Below are 15,685 nucleotides of genomic sequence, written 5' to 3' on the forward strand. Positions count from 1 at the left end.
ATGAACATGCAGAAGATTGCAGACACTATAGCTGACCTAGGGTAAGTTGATCCCTTACAGTTGCAGGGTTTTGGGCCCAGCATCTTCCAGGAGGTACCTCAACCAATAATGGAATGCAATTTTGTAAATGTCTCTGTGGCAATGCCTAAGTTTTACCACAGCTCTATAGATGGCTGCTGTTTTTTCCTATAGCTGTTTGTGCTTTGCACCTGAAAGCTGGCAACAGTGCTGCAGTCAGGGTTCTTCTTATGCCATCTGTACTATAGTTTGTAACTAAAGTAAGTGTGAAACATAGATGAGGCTTATTAGATTCTCCAGTCAACTACCAGAACAAATGGCCACCCTGGCCTATAACTTCGCCAAGATTTGGGTGTACACAGTAACATATGGTACTACAGACCACAAACCATGGAAGTGCCAGATTCTGTTGCTCTAACTGAACCCTTGGTTCAAGTATGCATCACAATAAAAGTGAAATACAGGCGTAGGTATATGTAGACTAATGTACGATGGAAATTGCTAACCATAGTCCAAAGGCGTGTGCAGGCATGTTCTTGTACATAATGCTCACTCGTAGTATCTGCTGCAGGCTCGTTCATCTGAGGCTGCTAGAACTTTTCTGCTTGCTGGAACTGTGCCCTGCTAGATGTCTGAGGGCCCCTATAATATAACATTTGGGGCTGTTTGCTTAAGAATGGAACATGACTGTATCACTTTTTACATCCAATTCACTACCTTGAGTAAAAGCAGTGGTTTCTCAGTGTGTATGACCTCTTAATGGACTCATGAAAGCAACTTGCACTGTCTCTACATGAGTTACAATGTTTAGAGCTAATATTAATACAGGGCTATTACAAATGATTGAAGCGATTTCATAAATTCACTGTAGCTCCATTCGTTGACATATGGTCACGACACACTACAGATACGTAGAAAAACTCATAAAGTTTTGTTCGGCTGAAGCCGCACTTCAGGTTTCTGCCGCCAGAGCGCTCGACAGCGCAGTGAGACAAAATGGCGACAGGAGCCGAGAAAGTGTATGTCATGCTTGAAATGCACTCACATCAGTCAGTCATAACAGTGCAATGACACTTCAGGACGAAGTTCAACAAAGATCCACTAACTGCTAACTCCATTCGGCGATGGTATGCGCAGTTTAAAGCTTCTGGATGCCTCTGTAAGGGGAAATCAACGGGTCGGCCTGCAGTGAGCGAAGAAACGGTTGAACGCGTGCGGGCAAGTTTCACGCGTAGCCCGCGGAAGTTGACGAATAAAGCAAGCAGAGAGCTAAACGTACCACAGCCGACGGTTTGGAAAATCTTACGGAAAAGGCTAAAGCAGAAGCCTTACCGCTTACAATTGCTACAAGCCCTGACACCCGATGACAGAGTCAAACGCTTCCAATTTTCGGCGCGGTTGCAACAGCTCATGGAAGAGGATGCGTTCAGTTGGAAACTTGTTTTCAGTGATGAAGCAACATTTTTTCGTAATGGTGAAGTGAACAGACACAATGTGCGAATCTGGGCGGTAGAGAATCCTCACGCATTCGTGCAGCAAATTCACAATTCACCAAAAGTTAACGTGTTTTGTGCAATCTCATGGTTTAAAGTTTACGGCCCCTTTTTCTTCTGCGAAAAAAACGTTACAGGAGACGTGTATCTGGACATGCTGAAAAATTGGCTCATGCCACAACTGGAGACCGACAGCGCCGACTTCATCTTTCAACAGGATGGTGCTCCACCACACTTCCATCATGATGTTCGGCATTTCTTAAACAGGAGATTGGAAAACCGATGGATTGGTCGTGGTGGAGAACATGATCATCAATTCATGTCATGGCCTCCATGCTCTCCCGACTTAACCCCATGTGATTTCTTTTTGTGGGGTTATGTGAAAGATTCAGTGTTTAAACCTCCTCTACCAAGAAACGTGCCAGAACTGCGAGCTCGCATCAACGATGCTTTCGAACTCATTGCTGGGGACATGCTGCGCCGAGTGTGGGAGGAACTTGATTATCAGCTTGATGTCTGCCGAATCACTAAAGGGGCACATATCAAACATTTGTGAATGCCTAAAAAAACTTTTTGAGTTTTTGTATGTGTGTGCAAAGTATTGTGAAAATATCTCAAATAATAAAGTTATTGTAGAGCTGTGAAATCGCTTCAATCATTTGTAATAACCCTGTACTTAGTTGATTTTTTTTCTGTCAAGCCTTAATGAATTTGGCATTATACCTGGCCTCCAAATGGATATTGAATGCCATTTCGTCCAAATTTTTGGAATACTATGTATTTTCTCTTCATTTCTGATGTCATTCACACCTACTGCTTCACTGTTCGTGGGCCTATGAGATAAATGTGTGTGATGGTGTACTGTCATCACTTAAAACTTCTGGGCTAATAGGCAATGCTCAATATATGAAACTTTCTCTTAACGTTTTCTCTCCAACTGCGAGGGGCATCTTGAGAGGTAAAATGGCGAACTGCAACCAGAACTTGAGGGAGTGCCAAATATATGGGCAGTGTGGAGAGCACCACAGTCCAGCACTTGATGTGGGCTATGAGATTATCTCTGGTAGTGCCAACATTCTTGGCTGAAAGTAATAGATTGTCATTCTTACGTTACGTTTACATCCAAATGTTAAATAATGTAACACCTTCCTCTTTTCTGTTAAAATTATTATGGTGTTTATAAATCTCAATACCCTCTCTACACATAAATGCAAGATAATGCGATGCTTTTGATATAACAAATATCTTGGTGAATTTTATTTCATGATCACCCTCTTGGTAAAGATTTCCCACTACGGCCAAGTTACCCTTATGTCTCAGGTGGCAATTCCTCTTGGGTGCAACCAGATGGATGTTAAAATTTCTTTTTGTGGTTCCTATATAAACCGGACCACAACTGCAAGGAATTTTACACACACCCGGTGTACCCAAAGGATGTTGTATATCTTTTGCCGATCATAAACATTCTTTTATCTTTCTGACAGATGCGAAGGTAGTTTCCACGCCATACTTGCCCAAGTGTGTGTGTGTGTGTGTGTGTGTGTGTGTGTGTGTGTGTGTGCGGGGGGGGGTTTGAGGTTTTCGGGTGCTAAACAGCGTGGTCATCAGTGCCCAGACGCATAGAACCAGGAACAAATGCGGTGAAGGGACAAAGATACTTGCCCAACACTACAAATTGTACTTGCCCAACACTTTGCCAGTGCAATCTTTAGTCATACTGATGAGTGGAAGGATAACTTTCCCTTTGGGTAGCCGTCGTTCCTTGTCGATCCTGATTCTCTCCCTAGGGCGAAGTGCTCAATCTACCTACTTGTTTGGATAATTGCTTTCCTGAGTGTTGGACATAGAGGTTTAAAGTCGTCTTTTAAATAAATTGGTTCACAAATTTTGTTCATCTTGGCCACCAAGGTTTTAATCATACCTCTTTTGTTGTATGGATTGGTGATTAGAATCTTTGTGCAGGTAATGGTCAGTCTGCGTGGCTTTTCTGTATACATGATGGCCCAACATCCAATCCCCTTGCTTGTTAACAGACACATCCAAGAAATTCAGTTGGCTATTATTCTCTGTCTCCATGATAAATTGTATTTTTGGATTGCTACGCTTTAGATGTGTCAGGTAGGCATCCAATTCCTCTGTATTGTGTGTCCAAACTATGAAAGTATCATTAACGAAGTGGTACCACTTGGCTGGTCTTTTACTGGCAGTCTTCAACACTCTTTGTTCAAAGTTCTCCATAAAAAAATTGGTCACTGCTGGACTAAGAGGATCAATTTGCTCATATTAAAAATTCATTTCATTTCATTGACAAATAGAGAAAGGCACGTGGGCCAAGGTGATATCCTTGTTAGTTTTAATGCTGTGTTGTTATTTATCATGATTCCAGTTAACGAACCTATCTCGTGTAGAATGAAAATTTTTCCAGCAGATATTGTGGAGTTACTCAAACACTGCCTCACGACGATCTATTTTCAATACAATGATTTTTATGAACAGATTGACGAGGTAGCTATGGACAGTCCTCTTAGAGAACACGTACACACTGAAAGATTGTTTGCTGATCCTTAAGGTCCCCCCAGGGGGCTCACAGTTCTTTTGTGAGTTAATGCGTGGCGCGCATGAGGCCCCATGCTATTGCAGCTCCTTCTTCATTCCTTAACTGCATTTCCTTCTCCCTGCCCCACCCTCCCTATCCCTTCTCCTTCCCTGTTGCCACCTCTTTCCCCTCTCTCAGTGTTCTGATATATGTCGACCTGCCTATTTCCCTGATTTCCTGTATTGGTTGCAATTTTGTTCCTTTTGCCTCTTTTTTCACCCTTTTGGCGTTTTAGTCCCCACTTGAGATTTCACCTCCACTTCAAAATTTCCTGTTTTTAGTGTGAGACATATGGGGAAGAACTCCCTCCCTAGCATCTACTGTGTGGATTCCTTTCCCCCCTCCATTCCCCACTGTAGCCCCCTTCGCCCTGCTATGTCACCAGCACCTGTAGCCAGTCCGTGTGGTGGGGCTGTTATGTATCCATACAGCTGAGCCCCCGGACAACACAGGGATCACACTACTAATACCTGAGTTATCCCTCCCTTTGTATGCCAAGGAGTGGTTGCTTGTCTTCTTGGAGCATTGGAACTCACAGCAATGGCTGCCGTGCCAGACGGCCCTTGCTGTGGCTGGGTGGTGCCCATGGGAAGAGCCCCTGGTTGGAGTGGGTGGTATCAGGGCGGATGCTTGGCGCATGAAGCGTATCAAGCTGCGAAAATCTGGCCGTTCTCACACGGCCATCTCATTGAATGGTGAAGGATCCTTAAAGGCTGTCTCGTATGACATGGCAGCTTTCCCTTCCCTGGCTACCCCATGGGAAGAGGGCCAGGCTCACCATCTTGGGCTGAAACCCTTTCCCCTTTACCTCGCCTGTACTAGGATGGATGGGGACGCTTTCACCACCACAAAGCCATTGTTTTTCTTGGAAAATATTGAGGACAAGTTTAGTGAAGTGGAGTCTATTAGTAAGATGCTGTCGCACTCCCTGTTGATCAAATTTTCTTCTGCCACCCAGTCCACAGCTCTTTGTGCCTGTGATTGTCTTGCCAACGTCCCAGTGTCTATCACTCCTCACAAATCTCAGAATATGGTCCAGGGCATCATTTTTCATAGGGACCTCATCCTGCAAACTGATGAACTCTGGGCTAATCTGGAGTGGCTTGGCGTTCATTAAGTTCGACGTGTGCAGAAGGGTGGCAAAGACAACCGCACTGTTACTGGTGCCTTCATTCTGGCTTTTGAGGGGGATACCCTCCCAGAGAAGGTCAAGGTTATGTACTACAGATGTGACGTGAAGCCATACATCCCTCCACCTATCCAGTGCTTTTGGTGCTTGCGTTTTGGGCATATGTCTTCCTGCTGTACGGCGGACCCTTTGTGTGGTGACTGTGGCCGCCCAGCCAAGAGGGAAGTTCTTGTGTTCTGCTGTCTGTGTGTGTCAACTGTGCTGACCGCCACATCCCTCACTCGCCAGATTGCCCTGCTTACAAGAGAGAAAAGAAGATACAAGTCCCTGGATCGCCTGTCTTATGCTGAGGCTCGCAAAAAGTATGAGAGACTCCATCCGATGTCACTATCTTCAACTTTTGCCTCTGTTATGTCCTTTCATTCTCCTCCTCCGCCCTTGTCCTTACCCCAGCCTCGCCCCACTCTCCCCTCCACCACCCCTGCAGTTCCCAGGACCTCCCGTCGGGGAGTTGTTTCCCCTCTCCGGCCAAAGAAGTGCCCCCCCCCCCCCTTCTTTGGCATCTTCCGGTGATCGGGCTCCCTCCCAGGAACCCTTTTCCTGGCATCTCTCAGGCCAGAAGACTCTCCCCACCACCCGGCCACAAAGCGCACCACCTGTACGCCCCAATGTTGCCCACTCTCTTTCAATCACCGATATTGCAGATGCCTGTACTCCCCCTGTGACCTGCCCTCCTCCACCTCAGAAAGAGAAGAAGAAGAAACGTAAATCCCATGACAAGGCACTCCTGGTGCCCCCAGAGGAGCCAACTCCCCTCTCGCAATCTGAGTCTGATATCTTATTTATAGATGTCACCCTATCCTTGTCAGTGACTACTACTGACGAAGTGCCTTGACCTCCTCCTCGGCCCCTTCATGCCTACCTTGAACTCACGCCACATGATCATCCAGTGGAACTGCAACAGATACTATCGTTACCTACCGGAAATGCGACATCTTGTCTCCTCTTATTCTGCGTTCTGTCTTGTTCTCCAAGAAACGCATTTCCGTGATGACCACTCTACAACTTATCGGGCATTCTGTCAGAACCACGTTCACCCTGGGATAGCATCTGGTGGGGTCTGCACTTTGGTTTGCTCCAATGTTCTTAGTGACTGGATCCCCCTACATACCACCTTGGAAGTGATAGCAGTTAGAGTGCAAACGGCTCCGGCAATCACCCTTTGCAATGTCTACCTCCCTCCAGGTCAGCCACCTGCTTATGTTGCACTATCTACCTTAATCCAGCAACTCTCGACTCTGTTTCTCCTCCTTGGGGATTTCAGTGCCTACCATCCACTGTGGGGGAGTGTCACCTCAATAGGTTGGGGTATCCTAATCGACCAACTTATCACAGACTTCAGTTTGTATCTCCTCAACAATGGTTCCCCTACCCACTTCAGTGCCACTCATGGCACCTTCTCTACTAACGATCTCACGATCTCCTCCCCTGCCCTCATGGCTTCTCTACATTGGTTATCCCATGACGACCTTTTTGACAGCGACCACTTTCCAGTGACACTATCGTTCCCCTACTGCCACCAGGCAGACAGGCCCCCACGTTGAGCGAGGGCCAATTGGCCTTTATACATGTCTGCTGGCCACTTTGACACCTCCCTCTCAGATTCCATTGATGTAGTCATGCAAGACATCTCTGCCACTTTTCTTCATACTGCTGTCACTGCTGTCCCCCTATCCCCAGGGCCCCCTTGTTATCGGCCAACACCGTGGTGGGCCAAGGGCATTACAGTCGCTGTCCAGGACAGCCGAAGAGTGCTGCAGCAATTTAAGCGACACCCCTTCCAGACCAACCTCACTTTTAAGTGTCTCCGAGCTAAGGCTCGTTACTATATTAAGCGGAGTAAAAAGGTATGCTGGGAGCGCTATGTTTCCTCCCTAGGGACATATGCCTCTTTATTGCAGGTTTGGTCAAAGCTCCATAGCGTTCTGGGCCACCGCCAACAGTCAGCTGACCAGGGTCTGAACCTCGAAGGAGCTCTGTGCACTGATCCATTGGTCCTCGCGGAACACCTTGCGACACACTTTGTGATGGCATCGTTGTCCACTTACTCTACCCTCTTAACTTTCTCCAGCAGAAACACAGAATTGAACAGACCCACCTCCATTTCATCCTGCACCATGTTGCGCCCTATAATGCACCTTTCACTGAATGGAAATTAGTGCAGGCTCTTAGCTCTCCATGAGACACAGTCACATGACCAGATTTCATTCACAGTCAGATGATTCAACACTTGGGCGCTCCCCATAGGCAACAGCTCCTCAGGGGCATCAATCACATCTGGCTCACGGGTGCTTTTCTGTCACAATCGCGAGACGGTATAGTTATTCGCATACTAAAGCCCAGGAAAAACCCAATGTCTCTAGACAGCTACTGCCCCATTAGCCTTACGAATGTGCTTTGTAAACTGCTCAAAAGGATGGTCAACTCCAGATTATGTTGGGTACTCGAATCTTGGGACCTTTTGTCACCGTATCAGTGTGACTTCTGGGGAGGGCGATCTCCAACTGGCCATTTACTTCGATTGGAATCAGCTATCTGACAGGCTTTTACTCACTGCCAGCACCTTGTCGCAGTTTTCTTTGTCCTACATAAGGTGTATGACGGCTTGGTGCCATCACATTTTCGTTACCCTCCATGACTGGGGCTTCCGTGGTCCCCTTCAGATTTTTATCCGCTAGTTTTTATCTTACCTGCCCTTCCGGATTCGAGTTGGCTCTTCACTCATCACCCCCTCGGATTCAGGAGAATGGTATCCCACAGGGTTCTGTGCTAAGTGTCACACTCTTCCTCATTACCATAAAGTGACCTCTGTTGGGCCTCTGGTTACCCTGGCATTGTACATTGATGACTTTTGCATCTGATGCAGCTCCCAGTCAGTGGCATCTGCTGAGTGTCAGCTCCGAGGCACCATTCAGTGGGCCTCTTCGCGGGTCACTGCCCATGGCTTCCAGTTTTTCCCCTCCAAAACATGGGTTATGCATTTTTGTCATCAATCCACGTATACCCCGATCCAGAACTTTATTTAGGCAACCAGCCCCTCGATGTTGTAGCACAGTCTGGTTTCTTGGGCCTTATTTTTGATAACAAGCTGACATGGGTGCCCCACATTGCCACCTAAAGACTACATGCATGCGGAAGCTCAGTGCTCTCCGCCTCCTGGCCCATACATCTTGGGGTGCAGACTGTTCCACTCTTCTCCATCTTTACCGTGCTCTGGTCTTGTCCACACTCATTTATGTTAGTCAGGTTTATGACTCAGCAGCTCCTTGCACTTTGAAATTGTCCATTATTGTGGGGTATGTCTGGCTATTGGTGCCTTTTGCACTAGTCCTGTTGATAGTCTCCTCACAGAAGCAGGGGTTCCCTCTCTACACATCTGATGGAGCCAACTCCTTGTTTATTACACAGTCACAATTCGTCAATTTCCTGAATGTCGTGTGTACCCTGTGCTCTTCGCCAATGAGGGATGTCTCCCTCCTAACACCCGCCCACCGGTGGGATTGCCGGTTGGCATGTGTCTCACTACCCTCTGCTGGGATCTCCAGCTGCACTCACTGGACTGCACCCTGTGTCTTTCCTCCCATAAACCCCCCGCCCTTGGATGGTGCCTAGACCACGGATTAGGACCGATCTGTTTCAGAGTCCTGAGGTCTCTGTTGCTCCTATGATTTACCAGTGTCTTGTATGTCCCATCCTTGCAGAGTTCCAGGTTGCCATCATCTTTTACACTGATACTTTTAAGACTACTGATAAGGTGGGATACACTTTCCTGTCTCCTATTGGCTTCGAGCACCATTTGTTGTCAGGATCATGTAGTGTATTTACAGCAGAGCTTCTAGCCATTCACAGGGTCCTCCTTTTTGTTTCTCAGGCCTCCCTCCATAGTGTTTTAATTTGTTCCGACTCCATGAGCAGCCTGCAGGCTATCAATCGATACTCCTCTTTGCCATGCATGACCTTCTCTCTTCTCTCTTCCCTTGAGTGTGTCGCCTCCTTCAGTCATCTTTCTCTGGGTCCCAAGTTATGTGGGAATTCCAGGGAATGAATTGGCTGACCATTTGGCTAGAGAAGCAGATAACTTAGTCCCTCATTTCCTTTCACAGTTCCAGCTGCGGATATGCAGATCTATGTCAAAGCTCTCTTTGCCCAGCAGTGGAATACCATCTGGAGCACTACTGCTCATAGTGATAAACTCCACACAATCAAGGAGTCTACTGCAGTTTGGGGCACTTCTTTCTGCCCCTCTTTGAAGGAGGCCACTGTTTTATGCCGTTAACACATAGGCCATACCCGTCTCACCCATTGTTTCCTCCTATGTAACGAACCACCCCCCACAATGTGGTTGTGGTGCCAGACTGATGATATCTTACATATTGGTGGCATGTCCCCTTATTTCGACCCTTCGTGCTAAGTATAGTCTTGCTGCTTCCTTAAATTTAATATTAGCAGACGATCCACGGGTGGTTGGCCTGGTCCTCGGTTTCCTCCGTGAAAGTGGTTTTTATTTCCAGATATAAGGTTCTCCTTTAGTCTTGGAGCAGGGGCTGGTTGGTTGTGGTTGGGAGTTCTCCTGCAGTCTTCATGGTCTGTGACCTCATGACAGCCCCCTCCCCCCCCCCCCCCCCCCCCCCCCCCCCACACACACTTTTTCCCAGTTTTTAGATTTGGTCTCACCTTTTATGCTTCTACTGTGTGTGTTTAATGTTAAGTCTTTTATAATTTGACTCCTCTGACTGAATCCGTCCACTTTTAGCAGACCATCTTTCTTATGTAACCCACTTTGGAGCTGCGGGACTGATGACCTCGCCGTTTGGCCCCATACTCTCTCAATCAATCAATCAATCAATGAATTAAGGTAATAGCTTATGGTTCCAAGCTCATGTATCAAATTGTATAAAGTGATTAAGAGAAATCTCTCTCCTGATAGTCATTGCCATGGCAACTAACTTATAAATGTGCTAGTGTGTTTTGACAAAGATACTTGTAATTGCCTCAAAACAATGATTCAGTGATCGGTTGCAAACAAAGCATCTAATGTGTGTAGCACATTTCTTGGGTGGATGTTGGTAGACCATAACAGTAAGAGGATGAAAAAAATCTCTGGTTACCTCTTGCCTTGAGGCAATGTTCCACCAATTTAGTTATTGCTGAAATGGTTGTAAGATTAATAGAAAACATCAGCAGATGCATTGGCTACAGCAATTATTTGTAAAAAAAAAATCTTAGGATAGTCGCTTACATCTATTAGTATGCCACAAAATATTTGATCAGGTGAATGTCAACAACTGAGGAACATATTATTAGAATAAAACATCCTTTTCAGTTGCCAGTAATTTTTTATTTATTACACGACCTAGTTCAAAGCCTACAGCTTCACCTTCAGGTGCCATGAAATAAACATGGTAACATAAATGTGTGGTGGTCGGGATAGTGAGTCACGGAAGGGTCACACCCAAATCAAACACACAGTTGGGAGTTTATTAACAGCAACTGTGGTGCCTGCCTAAACACAGAAGTGCTGAAGATGAAGCCTTAGGCTTTGAAAACAGTCTTCCAATAAATGAGAAATTACTGATAACTGAAACGGATTTTTTATTCTATTGTCAGTACATCAATTGAAACTGTAAATGGATAGTAATCTCTTTTAGATGATTTGATTCATTAATGACTAAAAGAAGGGTTAATGATTTCAAAAAATGATTTTCTACTCCAAGTAAGAATGAAAATATTTTTTAATCGTTACCTGTTAAGTGAATTGAAATTCTTTACTTGTGCCCACTCAGTTATTCATTGGAAAAGCAATTAGTTTTCAAATGATTAATTATCTTTGCTGTTTACAAGGTATGCTAAGATGAATATTTAATTCAGTCAGTGTAATAAATCATTACAATTACTGCAAATGTTTTGTTTGTCCCAGTATATTTTATACTACAGCACATCTAAACTTAAGAGAGAGCTAATTACAAGAAATCTGCTCTTTTGAAACACATTTCACACATACATCTGTGGAGAGATTAATAATTAATTAATCGCTTTTTCAGTGCTTTGCTAGAATTTTTTCTTTTTCAAACATTGTGCCTGTGACATCTGATGTAAGAAAAATGTACTCATAGGTCTCTTGCAGGACCACTAGGATGCAGCGACATTTGTTCACATGTTATCAGATGTAAAAGGAAGAAAATGTGTCAACATTTGCTCTTGGCCTCTCATCCCTACTTTTGAAAGTAGAATTTGATTTGCATCATTTTGACAAGTGAGATCATATACAGGATCTGTAAGAAACAGATACGCAACAAAAAATGAAAGGAAACATTTTGATACTAATTGAGTAGATTTTAACCTTCCTTTACTGAAAGGTTGCACAAAACAAGTGTTTTTCAAAAATACATAAATGAGCCAACAGTCATAATGGTCACATCCTCAGAACTTAAATTTATCTTATCTATATACATAAAAATGTGAGACTTAAACAAAAATGACAGGCGGAGAAAAGTAAGTAAACTATTTATTATTTCAAAAGTAATTGCTATAACTGTTAATACATTATCCTGCTGAGAGACAAGATGGTCAATGACTTAATGGAAAAATGTTTGTAGTTGTCTATGGAACCTTGCCAGGCATGCACCTCTTCATCCCAAGCAAGTCACTGGCCATAAATGTCTTTCTTGAGGCCTCCAAAAATGTGGAAGTCACATGAGCAGGGATGGATGCAAGGGCTTCCCTGACAACATATGATCCCACTCACAAGTTGCAAAGACTGTTTTGACTATGCTGCAGAAGTTTATGGGAAGCCCTTACATATCCTCCATACAGTCCTGATATTTCCCCTGGTGATTTCCATGTTTTTGGAGCCCTGAAGAAAAACATTCACAGTCGTCAATTTGCTTCAGACAGAGGGGTGCATGCCTGAGTACAATCGTAGTTCTGGAAGCATCTGCAAACATTTTTTCACTGAGGCTTTGACTGTCTTGTCTCGTTGAGGGATGAATGTGTTAACAGTTACAGTGATTACTTTTGAAACAGTTATGTACTGTTTTTTTCAATCTCTCTCATTTTCATTTGACATCCTCTTAAATATATGCTGAGGTGACAAAAGTCATGGGATACCTCCTAATACTGTGTCGGACCTCCTACTGCCTGGCATAATGCAGGAATTTGATGTGGCATGGACTGAAACAAACCGTTGTAAGTCCCCTGCAGATATTGTTGAGCCATGGTGTCTCTATAGCTGTCCATAATTGAAAAATGTTGCTGGTGCAGGATTTTGTGCATGAACTGACCTCTCAATCACATGCTATAAATGTTCGGTGGGATTCATGTCAGGTGATTTGGATGACCAAATCATTCGTGTAAATTGTCAAGAATGTTCTTCAAACCAATTGCCAATAATTGTGGCCTGGTGACTTGCTGCATTCTCATCCATAAATATTCCATTGTTGTTTCGCAACATGAAGTCCATGAACGGCTGCAAATGGTCTCCAAGTAGCCAAACATAACAATTTGCAGTCAATGATCAGTTCAGTTGAACCAGAGCACCCAGTTCATTCCATGTAAACACAACCCACACTATTATGGAGCCACCTCCATCTTGCACAGTGCTTTTTTGACAACTTGGGTCCAAGGCTTCGTGGGGTTTGCACCACATTCAAACCCTACCATTAGCTCTTACCAACTGAAATCAGGACTCGTCTGGCCAGACCACAGTTTTCCTGTTGTCTAGGGTTTGACCACTGTGGTCACGAGCCCAGGAGAGGCACTGCAGCTGATGTCATGCTGTTGGCAAAGGCACTCGTGTCAGTCATCTGGTGCCATAACACAGTAACGCCAAATTTCAGTGCTCTGTCATAACAGGTACATTCATTGTAAGTCTTACATTGATATCTGTGATTATTTCATGCAGTGTTGCTTGTCTGTTAGCACTGACAACTCTGTGCAAACGCCACTGCTCTGTCATTAAGCAAAGGCTGTCGGCCACTGCATCATCTGGCGAGAGGTAATGCCTCACATTTGGTATTCTCAGCACACTCTTGATACTGTGAGTCTCTGATTTCCAAAATGAAATGCTCCAAGCATCTAACTTCAGCTACCATTCCACATTCAAAGTCTGTTAATTCCTGTTGTGCAGAAACCTTTTCACATGAGTCACCTGAGTACAAATGACAGCTCTACCAATGGACTGCTCTTTTATACTTTGTATACATGATATTACCGCCACATGTATAGGTGCATATCGCTATCCCATGACATTTGATACCTTTGTGATTATAGCATTTAATTTGGAACTACTAATATCTTGAAAAATACGTGTTGTGTGAAAAAAATGTTCTAGATGTAAAGTTGAGATTTCCAAAGGGAGCATTTGTCTGCTAAAACTGGCCACTCCCAACACCCTCCCTCGTGGGGAACTCAACTTTTTATTTTCAAATGGGACCCCCTTTTTTTATTGCATGTGCAGATTCCATGCCAAAAAATACCTAGGGTTTATCTGAAATACTTTTTTTCCATTTGTGGTAGATTGTATTGTAATCGATGTGAGAGGTACGGCAGTTGGATGGAACACCACACAGAATTCAGTCACACTAATGTTCAGATTCAAGGGGCTCGCCAAAATTGGCCCTCCTGATAATGTGAGGGCTCATTGAAATCAAGCCCAAAAGGAACAGGAAACTACGTAATGTTAAACATAGCTTATTTGCCAGACTTTTAAATGTCTAAATTTAAAAGGTCTACGGTACAATCAAATTTACAGAACCCCTTCAGGGTTGATTTCGGCAAGTCTCCTAGAATGCTATCATAAGGGGGACTGATTTCAGTGTGTTCTTCCATCCAACCACCATTATTCTGGCATTGATTACAGTGCAGTTTGCCATGGATGGAAAAGAAAAAAACGCTGTTTCAGATAAATGGTCAGTATTTTTGGCACAGAATCTGAATCTGCAGTAAAAAAAAATTGGAGGTGGTTTCCATTTGAAAATAAAAAGTCAATCGTGCTTGAGGTGTTAGTGGCTAGTTTTGGATACTGCTTTCAGCTATTATATTTATATTGAATGTATTGGTTAATCACCAAATCAGTGGAATAACAATAATTGCTAACCCTAGCAGAGAAAACAAAATCTTCCTGCTGGCTGTTCAAATATCAAAGGAAAAGTTGATGATGTTTCATAGAACCCTTTTCACAGTTCCAATAATAATTCCCTCGTCTATGACTAATTTTAGATTTTATTCAGGTATAGCTTTTTTAGTACCCTTCTTTGTTAATTATCTACAAATAATGCAGTTCGTAATGGTCAACATTCCAGAATAATAATTATTATATTAATCCATAATCAACTTACTTTGTTGACAAAAGGTAATATACACCACACCCATCAGCCTTCATCTAATCCTTTTCCCCTGGCTACCTCAGTAACTGATTAACTTCTACAATTTAGCCATACCATGTAATTTGTTCCCTTAAAGAGACATACTTGTTCCTCACTATGATGCCTGTTATGTTCATTACCAAACAAAAGAAAAAACGTTAATGCTATTTGCAATTCTGTCTACTATTATGGGGCAATTTATTTCCTATTTTATACTAATACCTCTGCATGTTTTTTTTCTTTATTGTCTTCATCTGAGTGACTTAAAATAGTACTTTACTAGGTTTTTTTTCACCTATTGTGTTCCTGGTACTATCCATAACGAAACTGTCACTTCCACACCGTCAGTCTTCGAGGTCACAATCTTTTCCAAAAGAAGTTTATATTATTACAATATTTATAAATCCAATTGGTACCCAAAAGCACATTCATACACATGTGGTACAACAAGGATTGACTAAAAACATGTAAAATGACCAATACTTACTCTAAGAAATGCTCCTTTCCTGATTTATGTCGATCTCTGTAATTATACTCCTGTTACTCGTAACACAAGATTACTTAGATCTGTAATCTGTGTGTAACATTTGTTACTAAATTGCTTCCATTATCAACAAATGTATTAGTATATCTACACATTGCTTTACCCTGAATTACAGCCCTTACATCTAAATTTTCTCTATATCTAACCTCCAGATATCTATCCGAATACTCCATTGCAGGTATGACTGGCATAGTGAAACAGCTGAGAGTTGAAAACGTATAAGTCACCAGGTCCAGATGGAATTCCAGTTCAGTTTTACAGAGAGTACTCTAAGACATTGGCCCCTTACCTAGCTGGCATTTATTGCTAATCTCTCAGCATAAACTTCCAAATGAAAGATGTAGAAAACTAAAACAGACTGAAAAAAGGAATAGTTACTTTGAAGAAACGCTGAGACTGAAGACATTAACATAAATTAAGGCCAGGTAGTTGGCAAGAACCAAGGACATGTTGTAGTGGCAGTTCACACCTGCAGAGTTCTGA

Source organism: Schistocerca piceifrons, chromosome 7 (genome assembly GCF_021461385.2).
Source record: "Schistocerca piceifrons isolate TAMUIC-IGC-003096 chromosome 7, iqSchPice1.1, whole genome shotgun sequence".
Lineage (NCBI taxonomy): Eukaryota > Metazoa > Arthropoda > Insecta > Orthoptera > Acrididae > Schistocerca > Schistocerca piceifrons.